The 18,893-nt window shown below is 44.3% G+C and overlaps 1 protein-coding gene across 1 annotated transcript in view; it reads right to left on the bottom strand.

The window, feature by feature from the left end:
• The window catches only part of RSRC1 (arginine and serine rich coiled-coil 1), a 181,346-nt gene that overhangs the window by 16,267 nt on the left and 146,186 nt on the right, over positions 1 to 18,893 (bottom strand). The gene's annotated exons all lie outside the window — the stretch shown is intronic.

Raw genomic sequence — 18,893 nt, forward strand, 5'->3', positions numbered from 1 at the left:
CACAGGGATAATTTTTCCACCGTGATTTTTCGGAAAGCCTCACGAACATCAGGAGAGAGGACCCCACAGCAAGCACGGGACCGGGGCAGGAACCGCTCGGACCCCTTTCCATTGCGCTGTATCGACGCAGAAAGAGAACGAAAGCAGCCCTTCGTATGCTAACGATTAGTCCTTCGGCATAGCTCAGTAAGCACAGGAGAGGTTATATAGTATGCACATATTTCAGTTAAAATAGTCATTAATTTTTTTTTTAATGGAGTAATGAGCAGGTGGAGTGCTCATCCAGAGGTGCCAGGCTGCTGGGGCAGGGCGAGCCACGAACGATGCGGCGAACGGCTCTAGGAAATCTTCATCGCTGCTGGAAGCCAGAAAGCTGAGTCTTTACCTACAAAACCCATTTCTACAAACCACTGTCAGTCCTGTAGTTAGTTTGAGGTATTACCTTCTCTAGAGTCATGTATTTTGTAGCCACCTCAAAAAAATTTCTTCAACTACGTTTAATTAATTACTTTACAAAGAGTTTTAACTAAAAATGTAAATACTGTGTGCTTTTCCTGAGAAAAAGAAAGAAAATATATGTATCCTCTGACACGTACGTAAGCCTGAAATCTCAGAGGCGCACCTTTATTGCTGCACAATAAGAAACCCAAGAAAGCACAACCATGCACTTGGAGAATGAGAAGCGAATGGTTGGAATATTTCAGGAAAGCGAAGAATGGGCTCTGCTTTCCTCGGCTTCGGGTCATGTTGTGAAGTGGGTGCTCTCCCCCCGGCCGGGAGCCGTGACGTAAATTGATTTCTTTACTTGCTTCTAAAGGAATGGGAGCACCACTCCCACCAGTTTGTAGGTTCTCAGTTTGCACCACAGACACAACCAATACGGCTAAGAGCTTTAGGGACTTTTCATTGCTGCTAGAAGCCAGAAAGCAGAGCTTTTACCTAAAAAAATGTATACATAAACCACTGTAAATCACACCAGGACTTGCCATGGGACAGCATGTCACGAGTTCGCTGAGTCTCTGCTATCACCAGCAGAGCTGTCCCCCACGCCTCTGACTCTACAAGAGACCCCAGAAGAGGGTTATTTTGTGTCTAGAGCCACTGTGGAAGCTCAGGTCAACTATAAACACACCAAAACATTATGAAACCCTTTCCAGCGGTGACGGCGTAATAGTTTTTGACTGAATTGATTGTTCCCTGACAATACGCGACTCGGCCTTGCAAATGCATCAACTCTGTAATGAGGAGCTATTAAGTCTATTGATTTTCTGATTTCAATTGATAGCTAACAGGCCAAAGCTACACATCAATATTTGCGTAACTAATACCCAAGAGCTAACAATTTTGACAAATGAAAACCTCAATAGACCAAACAGTGCAAATTAATGGAAATTTAAAGACCAAACCTCACAATTTAAGTGAAATATTTAATGAATGGATAAATATGCCTTATATTTCTGGAGAATTCTGGGTTTTATATGGGGGAAATAAGTAAATATATAGAAACTCCCAGAAGGATGCTCTTATCTTGGTACCTAAACCAGGGAATTCTGCAACACAGAGCAGCAAACTCAAGATGTCATCTCCTAAAAATAGACTGTTTCAAAACGAATAACTGAAAATTGGATACTTTTGAATAATTTGCTAAATCAGACAAAATACATGCATATTGCAATGCTACAAACACATCTCCAGGTCACACATCTCTGTATATAGTTATTATCACAACTGGAAACCAACACCTCACAATCCCCCCGCCCTTGAGCTTTCTTCTGGTTTTGGGGTTTTGGTGGTTTTTTTTCTTTTAAATAAAGTTGGAATACCAAAGAAGAAGCAGTAGAAATATACTTATAGCTTCCTCCTAAGCAGGATACATTTTCTTTTTTTTTTTTCTTTTTCTTTTTAATGGACAATATGAATGCCTAAGGTAGAGGAGGAGATGATGATTACACCGGTAATGCGTGCGGTGTCCGCCCGTCCAGCCCCGCTCTTTCAGAGCAGCTCTTTACCCATGAGCAAACTGGAAGACTTCTCTCTCCCTTCCATTTTCTTTGGACAAAATAAATCCATCGACGGTTGTCCACAACCCCTGTTTTGTAGATCTGTCACCATTCTCCTCGTGCTCCATCTTTGCAGCCTGGGATTATTCAAGGGGCTTATGAGAGGACTGGAAATCAGATCTTTTTACTTCCCAAGACGAGAACTTTCCAAGATGTCCCTGTTGCTGCCCGCCCGGGCAGTTTCCCCTGCTCCTCCTTTCATACACCGCTGCTTATTTTCCCTTTTAGAAGCAGCTTTTCAATACGTAGCTATAAATTTTTTTAAAAAATGATTGAAGTCAGATAACTAATTACGTGATTGCTTTACAATCCCATTACCTTAACTGATGCTTGTCTCAGACTTATCCTTTAGCACAAATAAAGGTCGTAAAGACGACAGTAAAATACACAACATTAATGAAGTACAGAAGCCATTTTTGTTTTTCATCTGTCTTAAATTTTGAAGACAATTTCAAGACTTTTAATTTGTAAAAAAGTCATAAATTGCCCTGTGAGAGAGACCATAAGTTTATCTGCATTTTCACTTTTAGAATAGAAGTCGTTAAAAACTGAATATTTGATGGTCTCCTGCAATTGGCTTGTATGAGCGTGCCCCACCTCAAACACCTTTTCAAAGACAGCGATGAAATGGAACTAAGGTGCCAATTTTTCATCTAAAAATATGTCTTAGAAAGGATTTGAAATCAAGTATTTTTTGACACGGTGCTGATGAAATGCACTGACTTACGGTACATACGGTGGAAAGGAAAATAACTTTCTATTTGTTAGTTGAAGTCGTAGCTTTGAACCAGCACTATCTACTTACGGAGGGAGAACCTGCTGAGCGCTTTACCTGCTTGGATATCTTGACAGATGTAAAACTTTACTTATACCTGATGTATTTCCTAAAATAAAATTACTCAAACACCAGTTTCAAAATTATTTTAACATTTACGCACATCTTGTTGATGTTCACAGAATCACCGAATCACTAAGGTTGGAAAAGACCTGTCAGATCATCAAGTCCAATCATCAACCAAAGAAACCCCACTGTGCCCATTAAACCATGTCCCACAGTGCCACGTCCACACGTTCCTTGTTGTATCTCTCCTTAAAGGATCCCATGCATTCATGTGCTTCATTCCAGGAGAAAATTTACCTGAGTTTTTCCCTTCATAAAAAGCGTAAGAAAAGAGACAAATGCTGTATTTTAATATAGAGGCAAAGCAAGACGCTTCCACAGGTGATATAAGGCAGGCTATAATTTTTAATCTACTTTTCCTTCAATTTCCTTACAACTTCCCTGTAACAGAATCACAGAATCACAGAATCACTAAGGTTGGAAAAGACCTGTAAGATCATCAAGTCCAACCATCAACCAAAAAAAAAACCCCCCCATGCCCATTAAGTCATGTCCCACAGTGCCACGTCCACACGGTCCTTGAACACCTCCAGGGAGGGTGACTCCACCACCTCCCTGGGCAGTTTATTCCAGTGTGTCACCATCCGCAAGCTTTGCGCATTGCTCCCTCTTCCATGGCTTTTCAGCTAATGCGTGAACTAAAGCCAAATTTCAGACTATTCCTATGCAAATGGAGGATTAAACCAAACCACTCTCCTTGCCAGGTGAAGTACGCGTGCTCCTAACACTGAACAAGAGCAGCAAGCCTTCAAGCAGCACCCGTTCACTCCACAAAGCGCAGCTGGCTCCAAGCAAATACAGGCAAGACCGACGTGTAGGAGCCGTGCGTGTGTGACACGACCAATATCTGCCTTTCCGCCTTTTCCTAGCATCAGACGGCAAACGTCTGAATTAATCAGCTCCCACACTTTTTGTTACGAGGCCACAGTGTTAGTTGAAATCCTATCGTCTCAGGAACTGTCAGTTTAAAGAACAGCTTGCTAAACTTCAGCGTTTACCCAAATTACGACGTGTTTTAAGCTGCCTGCGCCCAGTTTCATCCCCAGGAACCCTATTTCCAGAGACGCTGGCTCCTATGGATCAGAAACCCCGTCCCTGCAGGTCCGTGCACCGACAGAGGCAAGCAATTTGGGAAACACGATCCCAGCCCCGCATTCACCATGCAACGCTGGTGAACACCAAAATATACCACATTTACGATAAAAAATTCATGGTTTCTTGCCATTTTCTTTGCCATTTCTGTAATCACTGAGGATAAACTTTTTAAATCGAGAGAGAGATTTGCAGATTGAACATCTTGCTAATGGTCAGATCACTTCATATTAATTTAAATAAGTCTAATAAAAGGAAATGTTTATTTTTTTTTTTAAGTTTTCCTCAAAAACTTAGTTCTGCAGAGTGCAAGTCTGCATTAAAAATGTTATCTGGAAGAGCCCGTCTTCTGCATGCATGAATCACAGCAAGCATTCAGGAAGCCCTTACAGTCAAAGGCTATTTCAGATCAACACAACCCTATTTTCTGCTCATGACATTTCCATTCTGGCTCACATTTTTTACATAAAGCCAGACAGCAAGTGGGTAAAAGGCATCCAAGACATTTTGAGGACAGATTGGCCATCTCGCGAAGGAACTGCGGTGCATAATGTTTCCTAGCCGGGGACCTTTCCTGATCAACGGAGCCCTGTATTAGCACACTTCTCATTTTTACACCACCTAAACTGGAAAACAGCATTTCATGGCTTGTGTAGGTTTCCTGCCAAGCGGCCGCTCCATCTATTGTATTTGCTTTATTCCCTTTAGAACTTCATCTTCAAAACCGTTATTTTACACCGACAACCTGCAGCTGGAAATCCAGTCAACAAAATTTGAAAAGCACAATACAAATGGCAACCTTAGAAAAGCACGCAAACACCGAGGCGCACAGGCACAGGCTTTCTCCAGCAAACACGTAATTTTGGCAACATGTAGTATTTTAAGATCAGTTTTCTCTTCCCCACTTATTCCCCCCTCCAAGAAACCCCAGTCCTTGCAAGAATTTGAAGCTCATGATAAACCGGTCAGGTTCCAACGCTGATTTCATTGCATTAGATTGACGCACACCACCCCTAATAATCTTTGTCTAATTAAATCACAGTGGCAACATTCCTAATGGCTCCAAATTTTGCTTGATCGCGAATAATCAGGCTTGTTGAGCCCTTCGGCAGACGGAGATGCCACTTGAGGTGCCCTGGGGTGGACATGGTCCTTTCCCGTCCCACTGCCCCCGGGGCAGAGCTTGGGGAAGTTCACGGGCATCCTCGCCCCACGGGCACCCTACCCCACAGGCACCTTACCCCACGGGCACCCCCACCCCATGGGCATCCCCACCCCATGGGCACCCCGACCCCATGGGCACCCCCACCCCATGGGCATCCCCACCCCATGGGCACCCCCACCCCACGGGCACCCCCACCCCATGGGCATCCCCACCCCATGGGCACCCCGACCCCATGGGCACCCCCACCCCATGGGCATCCCCACCCCATGGGCACCCCGACCCCATGGGCACCCCCACCCCACGGGCACCCCCACCCCACGGGCACCCCGCCAGCCCAGCCTACCCGCCTCAGCAAGAATTGACTGAAATGTTCTTATATGCAAAATCAATCGGTCCCAGGTTTTTTCCTAAAGACCTCCTACTGTTCTTTTTACAGTTGATGCTTAAAGTATTTTAAAAAACTACAAATATTGCTTTTTAGGAGTTTTAGGGCAGCTGGCCCAGGGCTGCCGGCTGACCTGGCGTTAGGCTGCGCATTTAACACGTCTTTATGTTGCCATAGCCAAAGGGGATATAATTTCCCCTGTCTTTGACTTACCAGATCATTGATGATTTGAAACTTTATTAACGTCAACTTTGGATTTAAACGCTGTCACTCAACGTATATGATGTCCTTCACGTAAAACCCAAGCCTGACTTCACCGGTGGGACTTGGCTCTGTCATTTTAAATGCCTGAACTGAAACCTCAGCTCTGCTAGAGGCGTCCGTAGGCAATTTCCCTCTTTATTTACTCCCTGTTTATGCCCCTTGTATTTTTTCAATGCTTCAGGTTACACATTAGCTCAGAGCAGCATTACATTAGCAGTACAAAGTTTTTTTCTCTGTCTAAATAATTTCTTTCTACACAAACTGAAGAACGTTGGTATTTTCAAGTCCTTTTACAGCACAGCCTCTGTGCTTACTGACAAAGTACCTTACAGAAACATCCTGCCCCGACACAGCGGTGTAAACGTTGTGTGCCCAGTACAGCAACTGGAATCGGACGTTACGGAGGTGATTAACATTTCAATTCCTTTTAACTCAGTATACAGAAAAAAATACAAACTGTAACATCGTGTGACCAGTGTTAGAAAAACACACATGAAAAAAATTAACACTGGTGATGACAAGAACAATGTGCTGTCTCACCACATTAACGGTTCCCAACCCAAAATTATACAAGAAAACATATTTTTTAAGAGCACGAGCATTTTCTTTCCCTTCCTTGCCAAATTTTGCCAATAAAGCAACACGCTGTTGCAACAGACCTTCCTAGCTACTCTTTTGGGAACTTGGTTGCTGCTATGAAAACATAAACACATTTTTTTAAGTCAAGCGCTCATTAAGACCCAGCTGAATCGGGGCTTCCAAATCCGAGCTACCCCGGCCACATGGACACGCTCAAATGGAGGTGGAAAGTGTCCCTGACTCCTGCAATCTCCCCAGTTACTGGAGCATCCCACTCACCACGGCCAACGGCTGCTGGGAGGCACGGAGTCCCCTGCCTCTGGCATAGGGGAAAAACATAGAGTCATAGAACGGTTTGGGTTGGAAGGGGCCTTAAAGATGACCTAGCTCCAACCCCCTGCCATGGACAGGGACACCTTCCACTAGACCAGGTTGCTCAAAGCCCCGTCCAACCTGACCTTGGACACCTCCAGGGTTGGGGCATCCACAGCTTCTCTGGGCAACCTGTTCCAGTGCCTCACCACCCTCATGGGGAAGAATTTCTTCCTAATATCTAACCTAAATGTACCCTCTTTCAGCTTAAAGCCATTACCCCTCGTCCTGTCACTACCTGCCCTTGTAGAAAGCCCCTCTCCAGCTTTCTTGTAGGCCCCTCCAGGTGCTGGAAGGCGGCTGTAGGGTCTCCCCGGAGCCTCCTCTTCTCCAGGCTGAACAACCCCAACTCTCTCAGCCTGTCTTCACAGGAGAGGTGCTCCAGCCCTCTGACCATCTTCGTGGCCTCCTCTGGACTTGCTCCAACAGGTCCATGTCCTTCTCATGTTGGGGGCCCCGAGCTGGAGGCAGTGCTGCAGGGGGGTCTCACAGGAGGGGAGTAGAGGGGGAGAATCCCCCCCCTCGACCTGCTGGCCACAGAGGTGGGTGGCAGAGGGAGGGAAGGAGCACAGCTCTTCGGCCGGGTTGGGTGAGCCTGGAGCACCAGCAGCACCAGTGAAACCTGGCCGGCATTACAGCCGGCAGCAAATCCCCAGGGATCGACCCACAGCAGGACTGGGCGCCCGGACGGGGGGCTCTCCAGGGAAAGCAAGGAAAGAAGAGAGGGAGGTACGAAATACGAAGGGGCAGAAGATGATGGGCAGGTGAAAAGCAGTCTAAAATTTAAGAAACACATTTAAAAGTGATTATTAATTACAGAAGCTTTAATAAAAAGCCTGGAATTGATTACTTAAACAGCCATTATCTATGGGGGTGTATTGATCCCCCTTCTGATGATCAGCTCTGTTGTGGAAGAATATGGCCACGGAGAGTGGCCAGTAAAGATGCCACATCTCATTCTGCAATTTTCTCCTTCACTTTTTTTGTTATTATTTGGATTCTTTTCCTAATAAGCTGCACTGTGCCACTGCAACTGCGCAAAACTTCACATTTTTATATTATCCTTGATTTGTTTCTGCTTACTTTTAATTATAAAACGTCAATAAAAAGATTAAACACACATAGAAAAAGATCACAGAGTGCACCAGATGCTGAAACATCCTCCAGAGACCGGCAGCGCAACACCAGGTGTTTGTGTCAGACTAATGAAGCAACATTTGCTCACAAGGGACCCAAAGGGTGGAGCTGCAGAGACGTGCACTTCGCCTAAAATCTGCCATTAGGAAGGCAAAACTGGAAAGACTTGAAACGACAATTTTGGTAGGACAGTAAAAAAACCCCCTCACCTATCTACACTAAATATATTATCTACACTAAATAATTTGGAGACTTAACAGACCGAGTTCAGGTCATTGCCATAACAATGAACTTCAATAAAATTTACGGAACATAAACTATGACCTAAGGCAATAACTAATGAACTTAAGGGCATCCTAATATATTTCCGTATCACTGAGTAAAGCACTTTAACTTATTACAGCTACATGGCCTGACCTCATGCAATCAAATCTTTTTGTAGCAGATTCAACCTGTGTTTTTAATATCAATTACATCAAGGCACAGTCTTTTAACTTTTACTAAAGGAAGTGTTAAGTGAAATAGCCGCTTTGTCATGGATAAACTACTGGTTAGATTCTCCATGTGAGAACTCTTGCCCAACAGGTTAAAGATGAGTATAAAACAATACAGCTTACAGTTTGGAATACGTGCAGAATTTATAATTAAGGGAGCTTCTAAAAGTTGAGTCCTCCGGGCTTCCTTGTACCTACTAACTTGTCTTTTGTGCCCCCCTCTCTCTCCAAATCCATGCAGGCTTTACATCCCCAGCCTTCAAAGTACCTGTTTTAGCCGAGGCGCTGGGACGGATTCATCCTGCTCATTAAGCGAGGCGGCGTGGGAGGTAGAGGGGAGCACTCCTTGCAGCTCCGTCTATCTGTGGAGGATCTTTGGTAGGAAATTCTGATCTCAGTTTGTTGCCACTGAGAGTTCAGTAAGCCAGTATGAGCTTAAAGGATAGCACTAATTGCATCACGCTGGTGAAATACCGGGCAGCACACATAGGCAGAAGGCACAGTAGAAGCAAATCCTCTGATGCTTTCAATATCTAATTAAACCGTCTGACTTAGTCAAACAGCATTTTATTCATGCTATTTAGTAAAAAGGGAGTTATCTGAATTTCTTCTTCTTCTGAATTTCTAATACTGCTACTGAGAGAAGCTGAAATGGTAGAACAAGGGACTTCCAAATGAAAAATGTAGCTCCGAGACTATGCAATGTATGGGGTTGATTCAGGACACGGGTCCATACTGGTTTAATGATAACGCTGTAGCCAAACCAAATCCAGACTTTGAGGCACCGAAAATCTGGATTCAAATATTACAACTTGGGCCCATCACATTTATATAAACCACGTTTCATACACTTCCCACCAATTACTTAAACCTTTACCATGTTATTTTCTCTACCATTCCTTCGTGGCAACCCCTTACTGATGCTGTCTCTTCGCAGTTTTGAGTTAAATGGCAGAAGACAGTTGAGAAAACGTTGAGGTTCTTCCCAAACTGATCAAAACGACTCCTTATGTACGTGCAAGTTATTTTTCTTTTGAAAATATTTTAAATGCGATTTACATAGCTATTTGATATGAAATACAAAGACAGGAGAAAAGATAGTTTAAACCCACCGACTGTGTGCACAGATACGCTAATTTAACTCAATCCCTAAAATGCGTTGTTTTAAAAGTCCATTTAGGCTGCGGCGATACATTCTACCAGTTGTGCAAAGCACAGTTTTCCTGCTCTGATTAAAATCCTGTTAATCCACGTGTTCCAAAGCCTGCCCTAAAAGGTTAGGCGCGTGCCCTACCAGGACTGCTGCGAGAACGCTTCGGAGACAGACCCCATCTTCTTCGGACTTGAAGAGTTTAACTTCCTCGCTAGCGCCAGGCTAAACCCGCCACAGAGTTTGTCACTAAAGCAGCGCGTACATCTCAGTGAAACCTGTGAACAGCAGATCAGAGATTTGGCTTATTTCTCTGGTTAAAGGAGAACTGTCTCCCAGCGCTACCAGCTTTAATGCCTCTCTTGTTTGCATTCACTCCTTCCTCCTGCCCACGTGGGCTTCATTTCCAAGCCTATTCAAAATGATGTTTTCCAAGCATGTGCCACATGACTTGTTCATATAAATGGAGCAAATTAAACTGTCTCCACATATATCCTATCACATTTGTAGCCCTGATTTCTCTCCTTAACACGTGGCCAAGACACCGTATTATCTGCCTGCAGAGGTTGACCTCAGGATATTAGATTCTGCCACATAGCTCTCTTGTACTAAACCGAGGGGAAACACTTTATCACCCCTGCCTTTTCAGGAAAAAATCAACTTTAAATTTGCCATGATGAAAAATCAATAAACCAGTAATTGCTTGGCTTATCATTGCGTGGAGGAACAAATTGGGAAGCGAAGCTTAGCGTCCACACAGATTTCGGTGAAACGCACAGAGTTTCAGGATCACTAAGCCAGAAAAGGAAAAGGTCTCAGAGTGATAATTAAATCTACTCATGCTGATTTTCTGCCAAATTTATTTCCCCAGAGTATATAAAAATGTTTCACTGCTTACTGGGTAGGCATAACTAATCAATTCACCACTGGGCCAACACACACGAGAAACAGAAAATGCAAATTCCAGGATAAAGGCATCAGGACAATACCCGCCCCAGCGCGAGCGCCCCCGCCACATCGATTTACCTATTGATTGATTTCAAAAGAACGACCCGTATTTAGTTGCGTGCTGAAAAACTTCTTCGCCTTGTTAGCCGACGCAAGCCTTCCCGCGCGCGCACCCCCGCGGTGGCCAGCACGCTGCCGCGAGCGCCGGCCGCGCAGCGCACCCGGGTTCCTCCTCCCGCCCAAGCGCAGGACATGCGCGTCGTGACAAGGCGTATTTGAAATGGAAAACGTAACAATATTAGCGTGCGTGGGGTACTAAGAGAAACGACCCCAAAATCTCACAGCAACGCAATGCAACGCAACACGTCGGAATTCTCCTCTCGCCGCGCCTCGCGTGCTTTATTTCAACTGTGGCCGTGACCCGTTTCAGCGACTTTGGCTTTGACTTTGGCCTGGAGTGAAAATCAGGTTTGACAGCAAAATCCCCTTAAGATTTTGATGTCATTTTTCAGGCAGTCCCGAATGGAAACGAGTAAACAAAAACAAAGTAGAGAAAGCCCTAATATGAAAATACTCTCGTAAAAGTAGCGCATTTTTTATTAATAGACCTAATTTCATGCAGCAAATTAGCATAGCTCCAATGGAAGTGCAAATGTAATCAAACTGAAAAATTCAAATGAGACGGAGGGAGCCTTTTTCTTTCTTTCTTTGCTTTTTTGTCACCAAAAAAACATTTTGCTGTGTGTCCTTCAACTGGCTATAGGGACTATGGTAATTAAAACATTTAAAACAGCACAAGCCCCCAGTCTCTAATCTGGAGCTCAGGTCAGCTGTCTGTAGATTCTAATTTGTCCTCGATTTGTATTCATGACAGGCAAACGCTGCATATTTAACAGCAAACCAGCAGGAGGGGGCATCGGTGGGCTTGGAGGTCAAATAATTTGATTTCCGAGCAGATTACATGTAACATCCAACATCTAATCTCACACCTGATTTGGCAATAAAATTACAATAAAAGTAATGTTAAGACACCCGCGCTATAGGGTGGGGGGTGAATAACCGGGTTTCGCGGGCTGAGGAACAATCGCTTTATTTGCACAGGCGGTTTTGCTTACCGCGGCAAGGAAGCTCAACTTCAGAGCAAAGGTGATGACGGTGTCGCAGGCGCTTGCTGCCTACGCAGGCTGACAGCGCCGCAATTTCCTTTTGGAGAGTTATATTTAAACCCATAACAAGGTGAATAGTGGAGAATTCAAAATGGTTTTGAAAATTCAAAATTTAGAATTTTTGGAGGGAAAAAAATGTTTGGTTTTTTTTTTAAAAGACCTTTGAGAATGGTCTACAACAATTTATTGATGAATCTACAGATATTTTAGGCAAACGCTCTTGTTTGAAGATGAACAGACAGAATAAGGTTCATTGGGCAACAACTGCCAAAACACAGGACAACTCTTATAACTGGACATTCCTTGCAGGACATATACAATTTCTTAATTAACATTTCAACCCGAAGGGCTTGGGGGAGCAGGCAGGGGATCACTATGAACAATTATGCACATAACAAAACAGTTGTGTGAATTAAAAAAAAAATCAAACTGAATTGATTTTTCACTTTTTTCCTCCCACTTACGCAATAGAAGCTAATCCAGGGAGAATTTAATGATTAAAAATACACAAAATTACAATAGAAAACAAAACCTAAATCAGTCTAAAGTGTGTGAAATAATCGCAACACGTTTTGTACAAAGCATGGGAAAGCTGGGAATAGGAGAAAATAGAAGTGCAGCTCTGTCCACCAGCTCCAAGCAGCTATAGGTAAGCTGGGAATTACAAAAGAGCAAATCAAAGAGGGTTCCAAATTGGCTAGAGAAGCCGTAGGAGGAAGGGAGAACGAAGAGAAATTGCAGAAAGCTCTTTCTGCAAGCAAAAGATGTCAGCGCTACCCAGCAGATGGGAGCTGCACGGCTGAGAGGGGAAAGGGAACACGCTCTAGCACTCGCACGGCAATGAATGCAAGAAGGATAAAAGTCTTGTTTGTAAATATGTGTGGGACATAAAGGCACACAAACCCGGTGTTTTCCATTGTGCAATTTCTCCGGATATCTTGCCGGACTTGGTATGCTTAAACACTTGATGCACAATTTAATAAGACTATTTATTTTCCAGTGAAAATAAAACATTTTAATCTTAATTGGTAGGTAACTCCTCAGACAAACTGATGAATTTTCTTTAACAAGCTTCTCTTCAGGAAACATTTTCTATTCATTTTGGAACAGTATAACACCCTTACAACTTTTTCAAAGACACCACAGGGCTGTTTTGATGGTGCTTATTAATAAATGGAAAAGAAGTTTTCCTCCTGCTTTCGCTGTACGTTACCATTGTTTCCAATTCACTAACCAACCCTTTTTTTTCTTCCCTTCGCCTTTCCGTAGTCGCCCTTTATAATCACCATAGGCAAAGCAATTGCTAGCATATGAGCCGCTCACAATGGGATGGAATGAAAATACACACACACGTATTTTTCAAAACAGGGGCTGCAAATTTGTGCAAGCGGAGACCCATCCCCTCTCCCCGACGAGGCTCCGGGGCCCCGCAGCCCCCAGCCTGTCTCTCCCGTTTCTACAGCACGTCTCCCATCGGGGTTTTAAACGGGGCGGGTGGCCCGGCTGCCCCGGGCGCCCAGCACAGCTGGCCGGCTCCGAAACCCGGGCGCCACGTTGTAGAGGGGGCACATCTGCCGGTTTGGTCCCTTTTTCAGCCGGAACTGCAAGTGCCCCTTTCCCTTCCTTCCCCCCTCGGACTACGCACGGCCGGGCCGTCCCGCCTGTCCACTTGCCTTTTCTTCTTCAGTATCACCCACCCCTTCTCCAGGTAGGATCAACTTTGAGCACAAATTAATTCCTCTTAGCATCCCATAGTCCCAAAGTAAAACAAACAAAATGATTAGCACAGTTTGATTTTGAATGAAATTCATTCCAGCCATGGATTCAAAGAATTTTCCTGAGTTACCTTTTGCAGGTAAGTCCTAAGCTATCATTGCATAGACATCAATGAAATACTTCCCACCACTTGGAAAACGGGTTTAATTTTTCCTTGCTGACAGATGTTATTCCACTAACTCGAAATTTTCAAAATTGCCTTTGAAGCAGTGAGAGCTGAGGGCTTTAAAAATGTTTTTTCTCAAAGAGAGAAAAGCCAACTTGAGGAATTTTAAGCTACAGTTATGGCATTTGAGCAAGTAGGATTGCCAGTTCCAACGAGATTGCAACGCACAGTCAGAGCTGGATGGGGATGTCTGGAACCTGGGAAGGACGCGTTATTTTTCAGCTGTCTCTGTCTCTAGGTGAAGAGCATCAATTCAGCCGTGACGCTGGCCGCACCTGGGTCAGCGGGTGTAATGCAATTCCACCGAGGGAAATCAGTCCCGTATGAAGTCGTGAAGGATACACGAAGCTTTAACTCAGCAGAGCTTGTAACTTAATTTTGAGAGACTTGCTAGCGATCCCCTGACCAGAAACACTAGGCATCTACTAAAACACTGTCCTTCGCGTCATTTCATAAAATACATCTCTACGTGTAGAAAGTGTTATGTTCTGAATACAGCACCGTGGTAATTTGCACACCGTAACAGAGATACGGTTTAGTCTGGGGGCCATTCATGCCACAGGCCTAGGTGACCGTTCCAGCTACTTGCTCCAATCTCAGTGTCAACCCCAGATGAGGCCCCGACGGACGGTTATACGATGGTCTGTCATACCCACTGCCTTTTTGAACCCGTCCTCGGTGGAGTGGGTGAACCATACAGCACAGCAGCACAGCCAGATGACGGAGAAGTGAAGATTTGCTGTGGGTTGACCCCAGGCAGCAGATAAGCTCCCACACAGCTCCCGCTCACTGTCCCCAGCACGACGGGGGACAGAACGGGCAGAGAAAATGAAAAAAATAAAAAAATTTAAAAAAATTGTGGGCTGAGATAAACACAGTTTAATAAGTGAAGGAAAGGGGAAGAAAGAAACCCCAAGCGACACTCATCACCTCCCGCCAGCAGCCTGATGCCTGGCCAGTCTCAGAGCAACGGCCACCTTGGAGGACAAGTAGAACGATTACTTAGGAAGAAGTTAGGAGAAGCAAAAAAGTCTGCAGGAACTGCTACCTCAGCCCTTGCCAAGCACTCCGGCAGAGAAGAGGAGCTCTTCCCATTCGCAGTTCATTTAAATGATCAGAAGGGGAATTAAAAAGATTTCGAGTACCATCTCGCAGACAAGTCAGAAAGAGATCACTTGAACTTTGAGCCATCTGGGGCCATCACAAGACAGAGACGACTTCTCCCGCAAGCACACAACCGCACAGGAACAGAAAAACAGTTTATTAATCGGAGTTCCTAGATTTCTAACTCACTTACTAAGAAGATTGTCATACAATCCTGCTCCACCTACTCCTCCTGGAAAGCTAGCGAAAGACTACGCACAGCAGATGGAAGCTGTATTGCAGAAGAGGGTGAACCAAGTGTATTCCGAGCCCTGAGCTTATGAGCGGCTCTTCGCTATTAAGAAAAGAGGGAATTAACATCAGGGTGCCACTAAATGCTAGGAGAGCAGAGTACTGGGAACATATAGGCATTGTTTTTTTCATTTTGCTAGGCTAGATAATCCCGGGGGTTACAGATTTTTACAGGGTTTTATTTTGGTATCTATAAAATGTATGTTGTGAAGCCTTCCTAGCGCAAGGGCATCTTTTTAAAGACACAGATGGCACTTTGGTGTCTACTCCCTATGGAAAGCCATCACAGATAGATTTCTAAATCAAGTCCCAACCTTATAATATTTATATAAACCCACTCTGCTCACCATATCCACAAGACAAATTGGAGGAAGTGTATTTTATTTTGCAAGTGTCCTGGACACTGTATTAGAGACGCTGCAAAATATTCGAGGAATTGTAACGCTCAGCTGCATCAGGGCAGCACAGCTCTGAAGCACTGTCATTCCAGGCTTGGGACTTCCTTTTTTTTTAAGTCTCCTGGATTCCTGTCCTACAGAGAAAAAGACCTCTTTCATACCCAATTGTCTATTTAAAGAGCTACGCTGAGAGCTTAATACGCTCCTGATGGAGCTTAAGTAAACCCCATAGGCTTCAAAGGCACTGAGCCACCTGCGGCGCGCTGCTAAGCTTGCAGGACAAGCAGTGGGAATAAACGCTCTGCTTCGAAGTTGCGGTTGTCCGTGAACCTGTGTTATCAACTTTTACTTGAGACACTTCTGAAGTGCTCCCAGTTTAGTTTTAATCTCTAAGAACCCCCGCAAGCGTGTGCCCCTCCAGCTCTCCTAAGGCTCTCCTGCGGGCGCTGGTGCAGCGGCGGCATCAGCTTTTGGGGTACGCCTGGATCCATCCCATTTAGATGGGATGCAGGAGCGTCAATGCATCTGTTGTAATAAGTTCTCACAGCGTGTCCCAGATAATATAATTAGAAAATTAACATAAAAGAAAGTGTTTCCTTCAGATGTAACAATTGCCCAATACTCTTTGAAGTGAACAAAAGCTTAGCATCCATTTCACTGTTTTTTAAACATCATTAAACTAAAAGTTTATTAAATGTGAACACCTCCAACCTCTTTCAAACAGAGAAAGAAATGCAATTGATTAGTTCAAATTTCTCAGAGATAATTACATGGTATTTTTCATTTTTGTCAAGCACAGCAGGGGCTTGGGGTACAAGATACTCCGTAAGACCGGAACGTTAGACCTAAAACTGCGCAGGGCCAGCAGCAACAACTTTGTCAGGAACAAAATAAGCCTCTAATTACTGGGAGCTTGGTATGAGCGAAAGCTGGCTGCCAAATTAACCAGTCCTCTGAAGCTGAGCCTAACGGATGGACAGTGGTTAGCACCGAATAAAGCATAATCTCATCACGCCGGTAAAAGCGTGCCAGAACAGGATTAAGCTGAAGAACCAGAGATGGCAACTTCATCCACTGTTGGATGTGTGAATTTGGGGATTTCTGGATTGGGTTTTTTAAGCAGTCAGTACATGCTAGTTGCTTGGGATTTACCTAATAATGCAAAACAAATTTTTTCAACTATTTTTGGGAAAACAACCCAACCAAAACCAAAACCAGATGAAGGGAATCAATCGCATTAATTTTTAATAAAGATTACATTAGAGTTTTGAAATACATCCTTGGCATACTTCACAGTAAGTCCCACAGTTTGGAGCTTATTAAAGACATCTAAATCTAGAAACAAGCAGGGGGTGGGAAATCATGCAAACACGTATAAATCCTGTAGGATAGCAACCAGCTGAATCAGACCTGCACAAGATACTTCACTTTCTCATTCACACATGAGGATTTAAAGAAGCTTGTTTGTATCTGAAGTGCAAATAAGCTTTAAATTGCCTTCAAAAATGATTGAGGCTGGAGTTCCAGCTAAAGAAAAAATGGGTGAGGAAGAAAATTGGAGAAATTGGATTGTAACCAAAGAAACAGCACCTGCAGTCCGTACCTAAGAAGAGATGGCAACATGGAAACAGGCAGGATGTATTTTCCTAATCCAAAAATCTTGCTAACGACCTGCTCCAAAATCAAACATATTTGTGAAAGTTTTCCACAAAATTCAGAGCCTTTAGAGCCCTAAAAGACTGCAAAAGCTCAGACCAAGATATGGAATGGGAATTCAGGGAAAGAAATGCAAGCAGGGACTAGCTGTTTGAGACCGCTTGGTTGTTAAGAAGGGTTCCTGGAAAATACGGGTGTCAAAGCAGGATAAGGAGGAACCTTGTCCCACCCTTGTCCCCCTTGTCCACCAGGAAACTGGTGGGATTCCTAAAGAGATGACAGTGTAGTGGGGGTTAAACAGCATGTGTGGAAGGAGAACCAGGCTCTGGTACCTGGCAGGTGCAGGCGAGATGAGAAGAGACGAAGGCACGACAGATGCAAAATTCAAGTTCCTATCTTTACCTTGAAGTTCATCTTGGAGTGATGCGAGATAGGAGAAGAGAGGGCAGACACAAGGAGACTTTCCAATAAGATTAGAGAGATTGGAAAGAAAGACGATGTTTTGAAAAGACTGGAGGAGATGGATTAGTAAAATTGTAAAGATCACTACCGTCCCCTCTAGGTGTTCTCTTCCGTCTGCTACATACTCAAGCAACCTACTACCTCTTCCCTATCACATGACTTTTCCTGTTTTGGTTTAGCCTAATGATTTTGCTATCGTACCCCACTGGGAATTAAAAATACCTCTATCTATTAACTTCTCCTTAAATTTCAAGCTGTCCTAAACAGTTTTACTTCATATCACTCTCCTCCATATATGACGCCCTGAGTCTAACCAAAATAGAGAATCATTTAGGTTGGAAAAGACCTGTCAGATCATCAAGTCCAACCGTTACCCTAACCCTGCCAAGTCCACCGCTGAACCATGTCCCCGAGCGCCTCATCCACACGTCTTTTAAGTACCTCCAGGGATGGTGACTCCACCACCTCCCTGGGCAGCCTCTGCCAGTGTCTGACAACCCTTTCGGTGAAGACATTTTTCCTAATATCCAGCCTGAACCTCCCCTGGCACAACTTGAGGCCATTTCCTCTTGTCCTGTCGCTTGTCACTTGGGAGAAGAGACCAACACCCACCTCCCCACAACCCCCTTTCAGGCAGTTGTAGAGAGCGATGAGGTCTCCCCTCAGCCTCCTCCTCTCCAGACTGAACACCCCCAGCTCCCTCAGCCGCTCCTCAGCAGACTTGTGCTCCAGACCCCTCACCAGCCCTATCAATCAATATGATTGATTGATACTTGGGCACAACACTGATTTTCGTACTAAATGAATCCATCGAAAGGCCAGCTCTGAAAAATACACGATCTCCTCGAACATGGCATCATCTTCAAACCTAGGTCCTGTTTATTGGGGGGTTACAATATTGAGTGAATGTCCATGTGATCCCAGGTAGGCAGACAGGGGGCACAGGGCAGGGAGAATCCGGAACTCATTCACATGGAGACTGTATTAAATAACAGTTACAGCCTGAAGCCTATCAACACGTGGAAGAGAAAGTTCACTGCAGCGACCAGTGTGCGACAACATGTATTTCTCGAGTAAAACCACTGCAAGGAAGACTGTCGCTATATTTTTCTATGTTTAAGTCAATGCAAAAAATAACAGATGTCACAGAGAGTTAAACGATTCATTTTAAATTGAACAACAGATATTCTCTCTGAGACAGGGTTGTCTATCACGGCTGAAGTGAGAAACTTTGAGGCTCCTTAGATTGTTTGCATTGGCTCCGTCACGCTGTTGAAAATGTCTCTTCCCATTACTCACCGACACACAAGCAAAATACATTTGTTTT

This window comes from Gavia stellata, chromosome 11 (assembly GCF_030936135.1).
Source record: "Gavia stellata isolate bGavSte3 chromosome 11, bGavSte3.hap2, whole genome shotgun sequence".
Classification (NCBI taxonomy): domain Eukaryota; kingdom Metazoa; phylum Chordata; class Aves; order Gaviiformes; family Gaviidae; genus Gavia; species Gavia stellata.